The sequence below is a fragment of the Crocodylus porosus genome, unplaced genomic scaffold (genome assembly GCF_001723895.1).
Source record: "Crocodylus porosus isolate Cpor-Errol unplaced genomic scaffold, CroPor_comp1, whole genome shotgun sequence".
NCBI classification, from domain to species: Eukaryota; Metazoa; Chordata; order Crocodylia; family Crocodylidae; genus Crocodylus; species Crocodylus porosus.
In genome coordinates, this window is record NW_017728907.1 from 28,918,728 (window position 1) to 28,930,686 (window position 11,959).

The 11,959-nt window shown below is 43.1% G+C and overlaps 1 protein-coding gene and 1 long non-coding RNA gene across 3 annotated transcripts in view; one reads left to right on the forward strand and one right to left on the reverse strand.

The window, feature by feature from the left end:
• LOC109307236 (prostaglandin F synthase-like) overlaps positions 1-11,959 on the reverse strand; it is an 80,621-nt gene that overhangs the window by 66,783 nt on the left and 1,879 nt on the right. The gene's annotated exons all lie outside the window — the stretch shown is intronic.
• Positions 1-11,959, forward strand: part of LOC109307237 — a 22,089-nt gene that overhangs the window by 8,992 nt on the left and 1,138 nt on the right. Inside the window, exon 3 of the long non-coding RNA XR_002100209.1 lies at positions 2,567-2,575. This is a non-coding gene — a long non-coding RNA (uncharacterized LOC109307237). The remainder of the gene's footprint in view (positions 1-2,566; positions 2,576-11,959) is intronic.

The window sequence follows — 11,959 nt, forward strand, 5'->3', positions numbered from 1 at the left end:
CCAGCTCTCTGTTGCAGCAGGCAGGGACTGCCTAAATCATCGAAGCTCTGTGAATCTTTTCTGAATTGATTCAGAGCATTTTGAATCAATTCAGACCTTTTTATTGGTCCCCTAATTCGATTCCAATTTGGTGATTTAGCTACTGAATCGGGCCGAATCTTCTTTGAATCGAATCAGCACCCGAAGCTTCACACAGCCCTAGTAAGCAATAATTTTGGGTGGAGGGCTGCTTAACAAGTTTTGGTGAGCTGTTGAGGGCTGCACGGGTAGCCCCACTCCTCAACAGTTGCCCTGCCCCCTGGTCACCATCTTAGGACCTGAAGTCCTGCCCCCTAGCCCCTGAACTTTGTCACTGGAAATCTCTTCTCTCGCCTGCCCCCCAAATACTCTTTTTGGGAGAGGGGTTTGCCATCTTAGAATCAGAAAAAAACCCCCAAATCATACACTAGAAGTCAAACACCTGCTATAACATGTTAATTTTATTACAAAAAATATCTGTCATGATTTGTGTACTGTCTACAGAAGGGATTGCATAATAACTCAAAAATAAAGTCTCACTCTTTTATATTGTGTGTATGGTGGGATGGATGGGTGTGTGTGTATGATGAGGTGTAGGGCGTGTGGGGGATGTGAGGGGGTATGGCTGTGTGTGAGGGCATAGGGTATGTTGGGATATGTCTATATGTCAATGGGGGTTGTGGGGGTAGGGCGTGGGTTTGTGAGGGAGGCTGGGGGGTATGGGGACCCCCCACACATTTCCCCACATGGTGTGCAGCCCCTGCTTCTGGCAGCAGCAACGGGGGGGAAGGGGCGGAGAGGCTCAGGGTGCTTGTGCCTAACAATGACACCTGGTAGGCTGCAACTCCAGCCAGTGCTGCATGCGGGGGGGGGGTGAGGAGCACAGCCTGCCCAGACACCTCTATCACAGGGGCTCAGCATGGTGTGCCTGCACCTCCTGCACTTGCACTGGGGAAGCCCTATGCTAGATTCCAGGGGGAAGCAGAGAGCAGGACTCCTTCCACTCCCAGCAAAGTCTGTAGATCTCTGCAACAAGGGAGCAGGGAAGGCATTTGGCTCCAGCGTGGGGCTTCCCCTAGTGCGAGTGCAGGAGCTGCAGGCATGTGGCACACAGTGGAGTGGAGGGGCAGGCTGTGCTCCTTGCCCCACATACAGTGCTGGCCAGAGCTGTGCCCTGCTGAGCAGCAGCACCTGTGCTTGGCATAAGTATCCTGAGCCCCCATACAGCTGCTGCTGCTAGTGAGAACTGTGCACCATGTGGAAGGGTGTGTATGTGGGGGGGGTCCCGACACCCACCACCTTCCCTAACACCCACACCCTGCTCAGCCGAGCTCCGCACTCCCACCACCCTCTTGGGCATGGGCTCAGCACTTCAGCCAAACTGCAACTCCACCACCCCACCCAGGCCTGGCACCAGCCCCACCGCTTCCCTACCTGCTGCCCTGAGTGAACTGGATGTCCAGGAAGGTGTACATATGGGTGCCTTACTTCCACCCTCATAGGTGGAAAGGCTGAGTGGGGAACAATTCATTGGGGGGAGCTGCAGACCAGATGAAAGTGCTAGCCCACGGGTCGTATTTTGCCCACCTGTGAGTTACTCTCAACCTTACTATAAACGTTCAAACCATGGAGTTGACAGGGCTGTAGGAAAACTGCTAGAAAACATCCAGCAAAAGAATGGGAACACAAATTTTTGATATTTCATATACTTTCCATCCCATTTTCAAACCAGCTCTATTGTATAATTGTCACATACCTCAATCTCTATATTGCAGCTGAAACAAACCATTAACCAGACCAAAGCATGATTTAGCCAATGCTCTGGCCAATCACAGAATCATAGAAAATGGTTTGGAAGGGACCTCAGGAGACCATCTAGTCCAGCCCCTGCTCAAAGCAGGACCATCCCCAACTATATCATCCCAGCCAAGGCATTGTCTACCTGGGTCTTAAAAACCTCCAAAGATGGAGAATCCACAACCTCTCTGTGTAACCTGTTCCAGTGCTTTACTACCCTCCTAGTGATAAGAGTTTTTCCTAATATAGTATCTAACTTAAACTCCTCTTGCTACAACTGGAGACCATTGCTGCTTGTTCTGTTATCTGTCATCACTGAAAACAGCCTAGCTCCATCCTTTTTGTAACCACCTTCCAGGTTGTTGAAGGTTACTATTAAATCCCCTCTCGGTCTTCTCTTCTCCAGACTAAATAAGCCCCGTTCCCTCAGCCTCTACACTGAAGTCATGTTCCTCAGCCCTCTACCCATTTTCACTGCCCTTTGCTGAACTCTCTCCAACATGCCCATATCTGTTCTGTAGTGGGGGACCCAAAACTGGACACAATACTCCGGTTGTGGCCTCACGAGCACTGAATATAAGGGAATAATCATTTCCCTCAATCTGCTGGCAACATTCCTACTAATGCAGCCCACTACGCTGTTAGCCTTCTATGCAACAAAGGCACACTGTTGACTCATATTCAGCTTATTGTCTCCTATAACCCCCAGGTTCTGTTCTACAGAGCTGCTGCTTAGCCTGTTGGTCCCCAGCCTGTACTGGTGCATGGGATTTTTCCCTCCTAACTGCAGGACTTTGCACTTGTCCTTATTGAACCTCACAAAATTTCTTTTGGTTCAATCCTCCAATTTGTCTATGTTTCTCTGGGTGGATCTACACGTTCATTAATGCACCTTAGATACTGTGCATTTAGTTTAGTACTTCCTTAATAAAGTACAAACTAAATGCCCAGTACCTAAAGTTATGGTGCAGTAGCACTAGCACACAGCTAGTGAGGCTTACTGCGTATAAGCCTAATAACACTGAGCAGTAGGCTATTAGCACGGGTTTTGCTGTGACATGCTACTGAGCAGGGCTATAAGGCTAATGTGAAGTAAATGTCAAACGCAGATGCATCTTCAAAATCCTAGTCTTATTCTTCAGCATATCTACCACTCCCTCTAGCTTGAAGCAATGTTCTCATCTGGAAACTTGCTGGGGAACTCCACTTGATACTGGCTGCCAACTAGACATCAAGCCATTGATTATTGCCCCTTTGAGCCTGATGATCTGGCCAGAGGCCACATCTGGGGTACAGTCCATTCACCCAACCAATACTTCCTTAGCTTGCAAGAATGTTGTGGGAGACTATATAATAAGCCTTGCTGAAGTCAAGATATATCATTGTCCACTGCTCTCCCTGCAACCACAGAGCTAGTCATAGAAGGCAATCAGGTTGGTCAGGCATGACTTGCCCTTGGTGAATCCATGCTGACTGGTCCTAATCACCTTTTTCTCCAAATGCTTAGAAATAGATTCCTTGAGGACCTGCTCCATGGTTTTTCCAGGGATTGAGGTGCACCTGACCAATCTGTAGTTCCTCGGATCCTCCTTCTTTCCTTTCTTACAGGTAGGCAGTATATTTGCACTCTTCCAATCATCCAGGACCTCTCCCATTTGACATGAGTTTTCAAAGATAATGGCCAGTGGCTGCTGAAGAGATACATTTGTTTACTTACAAAAGTATAGTCATATAAATACTGGAGTACCAGAACTATATAGAAAATGCAGCAGAATCTCCATTTTCTTCCTGAGCAGGGAATTCCTTTTTTACAGGTCTAAAATGTGGTGACAAAGTTCTGAAGCGAGGATCTCTTTGATGGAGCTTAGCTCTGAGCATGAGCTGCTTCCAACGCAGCCTGTACTGCCACCACCCCCGAAGTCACCAAAACTCTCACCCACCCCCTTGCAGTATCACTGCTTCTCCCTGTTGCCTGCCTGTAGGAAATATTTTGTTATAATTGTAACACTGGCTTGTCCTGTAGATTTGCTATGCGAGGTACATGCACAATTTCTCTCATATTTTAATGGTACAGAGTGCATAAGTTTTTACTGGGTAGTATATTTTTACTGTGTTACTCCGAAAGTGCTGCACTTTTCCTGCACGTGTTTTGCCGACACCTGGTGCAAAATGTACATTCAGAAATAAAATGGTGTCACTGCGTACCATCCTCTTGTGAATTGCTTCTTCATTGTATGCCGCCACCTGGTGTACAACTCCAATTATTGTCAGCTTCACTCAGTATCACAGGTCTGTCGTTCCGGGGTGAAATTATCTGGGTTTGACTGCATGGGTTGCACAGCAATAAGTCATAATTGGGGAGTGAGAAGAGGAAAGACAAAAGTTACAATAAGATTGTGCAGTTACTTTGCATTAAGCAAGGACACTTCTCAAATAGCCACTTACAATTTTTTGTTATTATTATTATTGTTGATTTCTTGTGGCTATTAATCTTAGAGAGGAATTAAACAAAACTGATATCAATCTTAAGGCAGGGTTTGAATGAAGACAAACCATTGGTTTGGTAGGCCCAGATTGGGAGTGTATTCCACCTACAGAAAGCTATGTAGAAAAAGGGACAGAGAGTGTTGTGGGAGAAGCGGATGCAAAAGGCTTGTAAAGATGGTATCACTGGCAGAATGAAAGGGGCAGGAGAGAGGAGGAAGTCTGAGAAGTCAGAAGCTGGAGGTAGGTGGAAGAAGAGAAATAAGGAAGAGGGGTACGGACAACAAAAGAGAAAAAAAGAGAGAAAGCAAACTGGACAAAGACAGAAAAGAGAAAAGGAGAAGTGCCACAAACATTAGTTTTTAGTCAATGCAGACTGCCAGAACTGCATCATTTAGATACAGTTATGCGTTTGCACAAACTACAGTGAAGATTTACATTATTCTGCTTAGGATAAGGAAAAATCCACAGGGGATAGATTTTTGGCAATAAAATTGAAAAAAACAGCATCTTTTTCAGCAACATTCCAAGCAAAGACAACCAATTCCCCCTACCCCTACATTGTTTGCCTTCTTGGTAGCTTTGGCCTACTTAATCTGAAAAGCAGCACAGATGTCAATGTTTATGTGCAGCTCCTCATCTGGACTTTACCTTGTACCTTGTTACAGCCTGAGAAGCTGCAAAACCCCTCCTCCCACCCACACACAGCTGTGTTCATATTCAAAATGCATCTCCCTTTTAGTTGGTGAGTAGAAAGAGACAAAACTTTCAAAAAAACTTGCCACTATCCCGGTTCCTGTTTTCTGTCCCTGCTAGTGGGGAAATACTGGCCTCCTGATCTGCAATGGGATTTAACCCTCAGGCATTAAACTGTTATTTACAATGGTCTTCTCCAAAGTAGCATTGAAAATAGTTTAACAAAAAAATTTTCAACATCATTTTCAAAGCATCACTGTGGTTTTTTGGAAGAACCTGGGCCCTAAAGACTCTCTCTATCCTTTTATAGCTAAGCCTGTTTATGGAAAAATATCTGTTAGGCAGGACAATTAAAAATTTTAGCTAGTTTACACCACAACACTTTTAGTAGTACAAATATATTGACAAAATCCACTACTGGAGGATGGGCAAAAATAATTCTTTTGCCCACCATGTCAGCAGAGGCATCTCTGGCTGCTATAAGTGTTTTCTGTTGAGGGCAGGGGGAAGAGAAATGGAGAGGAAACACAGGAGAAACAGACTTGCCAATATAGATATGTCAGCTAGGGATGTGATATTTTCATCCTGTTCTAACTGAATGTTGGTAACATTCAGTATATAAAAAGCCACCAGGGAATGCATCTTGATTTTCCTTCACCTCAGTGAGAACTGCATAGATTTCACTGACTTGATTAACGGAAGGAAGTTTTGCACCTATCTTTTCTTCCTTAGATCCATGTGAGAAGGAATAAAAGAATACAGAGCTGGTCCACTTGAACTCCACTCAGTCACTGAGAAGTAAACCACAGCATGAGATGCTAACTGTCTCAGTACAGGACGCAAGAAGAGACGTCGCATTAATTGTGCATCCATGCTGGGGAAAGCAAAAAAAACTGGTGTTTACACCTCCTGAAAGGAATGGGGAAAGAGTGAAGAGCTACTGCCAACAAAAGGACTCCACACCCTCAAATGATGGCTGGACGGGTCAGGGCGCTCAGATGTCATACACAGTATTTACGGCTATGCCCTCCACACCAAATCACAATTACTTCATCAGGACCTCTAAAACAGAGAACTGTTTTCAAGAATGCTTCTCACAGCAACAACAGAGACCCATGCTACAAGCACTCAAAGTGCTGCTACACCTCTGCAACCATCAACTCACACATGCACCTCTAGCTGTCAAATATGGCCCAGAGTTCAAAGACATTTACTGCAGGGAAACATGAGCGCTGATATGCAAACTATTTAAAGTATCCGCTTTCATATCCACATATTTCTTTTTATTGCTCATAATCTCTTTAAACAGTTTCACTACACGGAAAATCAGCTCTGAAATCAGACCTGGACACTGGAAAGGCAGACTATGAATGTGTAATCCATGTAGAAATTTCATATGCTGAACTGCAGCACACATTTATTTAAATGCCTTTATGGACAGACTGCCAATTCTTGAAGCCTTTTCTTTCACTCAACACTTTCCCACCATCATGAGAACTATTTCTCATTAACAACCAAATTGTTTTCAGATGCTCTGCTATAAGATGTTTCCTTAGAAACCATTTGGTAAAAGACTGTGGCTTTCTTCCATAGAAATCTCAAGCAGTGAAAAGGCAGATTTTCTGGCATAAATCAAATCCAATTTCTAGGGTTCACTAAACCTTTTCTCCTCAGAATAATGTTTTGTGACTAAATCTTAGCAGTTAATAGTGCACGAAGAATTGCTGGTGTGAACCAGTTTTAAATGATTTTCATTCTGTTCCTTTTATTAACTCAATTTAAATTACTTTCAGTGCTTATTGTACCTTGATGGAACTTTAACTTCATAACTGGTAAGGGTGATACGTACAGCAGACAGCAAAGGGTATAAATTAAAAGCAAGTAAAACAAAAATATCATTCCGTTTTTGTTTAATAAATCAACCATCATGACTCTGATGGAGATCATGCTAGCTGTTACCAAGTAAGGAAAAAAAAACTTTGTATTGATACACATAAGACGTTTGGAAACAAGTGACAGAATTTTGGGTCTGTAACATTTGTTTTTATAAGTTTCATACAAATGAACAAAGCAACTCTGATGGAACAAAAAAGATAATTTATATTTTGAGGACGCATATTCAGAAAAGAAATGAACTGTTTTGTCTCAGATACTCTATTACGGTATAGGCTACAGATTTTATATTTGTATAGATGCTCAATATGCCATTTATGGTTATGCACCCTATAGACTAACTAAATAAGCATATAGTGAGTATAAGCTTTTGTGAACTCAAGCTCACTTCATCAGATGCTGTGACAGCATCTACCTTGCCTTCTGCCTGACTTATAGACCAACATAGCTAACTACCTCTCTATTCTTGGCTATGCCACTAGGAGATGGATGATAATATTCAAAGAATATGCAACCAATGTAAGCGATTAAATGTACTACAGTCATTAATTAGAAACAAACATTTAAATATTTTACTACAAAGAGTTAAATCTACAATGATAAATATATTTATCTAATTAACATGCATAAAATATATCTACAGTAACTATCATCATTGCATCACTTGAATGTTATTGCTGATTAAGCCCCTGATTCAACATGTCAGTAGTGTCCATGAAACACTTGGGATTCCTCATAGTGACGCGTCAAGCTTATCCAAGGCTTAAGGCCCATATCCTAAAAGTGGAGGCAGCAGGGGTGGGTTCGTAATGCATACACAATTCTTCAGGCACTCTCTGGAGTTCATATACATACAAAGGTGTGCCTCAGCCCAAGTGTTTATTGGAGATGGGATCTAAAACCAACAATAAGATATTCTTTTTCAAACGTACTTTATTTTTAATTTCACATAATAAATTAAAAGATCCATTCCCCTAGTTTCAAAAACAACTACATTATTTCCAGTCTTTCATACTTCCGATCAATATTTCCTATACAGTGTAACATGTATGAAAGCAAACAACTTCCTCTCATACATTATACGGGACTGAACAAACTTCTGAAATTTTTTAAAATATGAATGGCAGGAAAAAAAAGGTCGACTCTCTTCTGTTTCTTTATGATGTATAAAGGCTACCTCAAAGATGATTTGCAAGTAACCTTTTTTTTCCTCTTTTCTTCTATTCCAGATAATCAGGTCTTTATATCACCCTCCTTACTGGTGGTCCTTGGCAAAAACATTACAGGACCTAAAGAAAGGCTAGGAATTAGCACCCCCTCACCCATAGTCAGGGGTACAAGGGACTCCTGCATCTTAGGTTACAAGCTCATGTGATATCACTATTCAGTTCTTTCAAAAACCTTGCCAAGGACCTCTGGCAAAGAAAGAAGTGAAGGGTTGATGATCCAAATGTGATACATGAAAGGTGAAGGAGAGGGAATAAAAGCATATTTTAAACACAGTTCTAAGCCACCTTTCTATGGTATTAAAACACAGTGATAGGCAAAAATTAAACATATTTGAGTTTGCTTCGTTGTTGATTTCAGAGTTGCTACCTAAATAACTTTCACTACCCTAGTGCCCATCTGGAAGCTGCTTTATATATTTTCACTTGGTTTCTGCCACAGATACAACTTTAAATGTTTTTTCTACATACCTTGAGGTACCACGTGCGACTCATGAATGCTGTCCCACAGGAGCATGGGGGGGCCCTCCCGCATCCTCACTGGTGGACCTGGAAACACGTGGGGACCCCCCCACGGTCCTCCAGCTCAGTGATCGGCTGCAGGGGGACCCCATGTGCCCCCCCAGACCCAGGAGACACCAGTCACCAAGCCAGGTGGCATGGGGGGGGCCCACAAAATGCTTCTGGTCCACTTCTGGGTCTGCTACCAACCGCACTGGGGACCCCCCCCCCCCACACACACACTTCTGTGGGATGCTCCATCCAGCCCACCACCTCAGCGTTCACGAGCCACCTGGTACCTTGAGGTATGTAGAAAAACATTTAAAGCTGTGTCTATGTCCGAATCATTCAATCTCTCCAAATCAATTTGGAGAGATTAAAAGGTCTCCTGATTTGAATCAGATTTGGCGTTTTGGCTGCCGAATTGGGCCGAATCTCCACCGAATTGAATCAGTGACTGAAGTTTTGCACAGCCATACTACTTATTGCTCCTATTTTTTTTAAATCAATGATCACGCTGGTACTAGATAAGGATGCAGAACTGTTACTTTGCTCCTGCTGTATGAATATATATAATGACACTATTTGTGCTGTGACGTAAACAAGAAGTATAAGCATAAGTTACTACGACAGTAGACAAGCTAACTTTCTGCTCTTAAAAAAGGGTTTTTTTTTGAGGTGATCAAGAATAGAGACCATTGAAAAAACTTCTTGCAACTAGGAAAGGATCTTCGTAAGGCAAACAATGCCATGGGGGAGCATGACTGTTACTGTGAAAGGAAGTAGCTTTTTATATTGTTCAAACCTCCTCAAAATACTAACAAAAAGTACTTCTATACAGGCAGTCTCTGACTTACATCATTTCGTGTTACAATCCTTCACGCTTATAATGTTTCTAAACTGACAACCCGTTTCAACTTTCTGAAGTCAGTTTTGACTTTACAACACTTGATCTGATGTGGCGCCATGACAGTGAACAAGTCACTGTGTCACCCATCCCCCTGGAGAACATCTGTCCAAACTTGCTTGGACACTTCCTTTAAGAAAGCAGACGAGACTCCAGAAAAACCTGCAGCCGAGACTCCTGAGAAGAATCCAGCCAAGAACCCTCAAAAAGCCCATCCAAGAGCACTTCAAAAAGACCAGCCAAGTCATCTCAAAGAAGTCCTTCTAAATCAATATGATTGCTATTTACAATATACAGGCAGTCCTCGACTTACAACGTTTCATGTTAAATTTTGCACTTACGTTTATAAATTGATACCCTGTTTCAACTTTACAATGACAGTTTCGACTTTACAATGCTTGATCCAATGTGATGTCACACCACCGAACAAGTTCACTGCATCACTCGTCTCCCTGGAGAACATCTATCCAAACTTCCTTGGACACTTTCCTTAAGAAAGCAGACAAGACTCCAGAAAAGCCTGCAGCCAAGACTCCTGAGAAGACTCCAGCCAAGAACCCTTCAAAAAGTCCAACCAAGAGCCTTTCAAAAAGTCCAGCAAAGTCACCTCAAAGAAATCCTTCCAAATCAATATGATTGCTATTTACAATAAATACATTAATGTAGCCATATTACTAGTCTATAATTGATAGAGTACAAAATTCTGGGGTATTTTTGGTGAAAACAGAGTATCAGGCCTTGGTTCAGGAACCAATCCCCCATTTATAACATTGTTTCTTATGAGAAAATTGGTTTTGAGTTACGTTTCGACTTAAGACGTGTTTTTCAGGAACCAATTGTGTCGTAAGTCCGAGGACTGCCTATAAATGCATTAATGTAGCTATATTACTCATCCATAAAATGAGTACAAAATGCTGGGTTATTTTTTGTGAAAACAGGGTATCAGGCCTTGGTTCAGGAACCAATCCCCCATTTATAACATTGTTTCCTATGGAAAAATCAGATCCGAGTTACAATGTTTCGACTTAAGGCGCTGTTTTCAGGAACAATTGTGTTGTAAGTCCAAGGACTGCCTGTATTGTACTCCCCACTATCCTGCCCCACCAGGTGGCAGTGCTGACACCACAACTCTAATCCAAATGGAAATTCAGCTAAGGGCTGACCTTGGCCAAGCAAATTCTAGAACGACTTCCTAGATTTCCTTTACAAATACTTTTCCTCAGAACAAGAAGTATGGGACTATGGATGCATGCAATCAAGGATTCATTTGAGCTAGACATATTAGTATAGAAATTCTAGGTTAAAATTAACACAGTAAAGTTATTTAGACCATCCATTTCTTTTATAATGTAAATCCCCTTGTATATTTTCTCCTTAGAGCCAGATGCTTGCCACAAGTGCATGGCAAAGTTCCAAGTGGACTCGCCCACTCTTTGATTCTCTTGTGAAGAGGACAAACCTGCTCAGAGAGGACAGTCTAGCACAAGGTAATTTCAAACTTTTGTTGTAACCACTTCAAAGTAATTTCCTTGAGTGGTTTAAATGTATATCCAAATTCTCATACCATGACACTTGTTACAGAGCTTATATGATGTTTTTCCCCCACCGCTGCATTCAATTTTCTTGAAATTGGAAAACTATAAAGAGAACCATCATTTTGAATATGCTGGTTGATCAAAGGTAATTTTCTGCTGCAAGAAGGCATTGCTCTTTTCAAGAAGTCTAGGGGTAACATTGGACCCCTACGAGGGAGGGCAGGGTAGCTGGTGATGGACGCGTGAGAGAAGGCAGAACTCTTCAACAAGTTCTTTGCCTCCATGTTCCTGTCCGCTGACAATGGGGTGCTCTTGGGTGATAGTGTAAAGGCCTGGGAAGGATGTGAGTCCCCCGACTCTTAGTTCAGACCAAGTTAAGGACTACCTGGAGGGCTTAGATGCGTCCAAGTCAGCGGGCCCGGATGACCTTCATCCGCGGGTGCTGAAGGAATTGGCTGGTGTCATTGCGGAGCCATTGGCACGGCTGTTCGAGGACTCCTGGAGCTCAGGCCAAGTCCCTGAAAACTGGAAAAGGGCCAATGTGGTCCCTCTTTTCAAGAAGGGGAGGAAGGAAAAGCCTGGCAACTACAAGCCAGTCAGCCTCACTTCTATCCTGGGGAAGGTCTTTGAAAAAATTATCAAGGGCCACATTTGTGAGAGCCCTGCAGGGCAAGTGATATCGAGGGGTAACCAGCATGGGTTCGTGCAAGGCCGATTCTGCCTGACTAACCTGGTCTCTTTCTATGACCAGGTAAGAAAGAGCTTAGATGGGAAGGAGGAAGTCAATGTCATCTTCTTGGACTTCCAGAAGGCATTTGACACAGCGTCCCACCCAATTCTGGTAGGCAAGCTGAGGGACTGCGGCATTCACGAATACACGGTCACAAGGGGGTGCCGGTGGA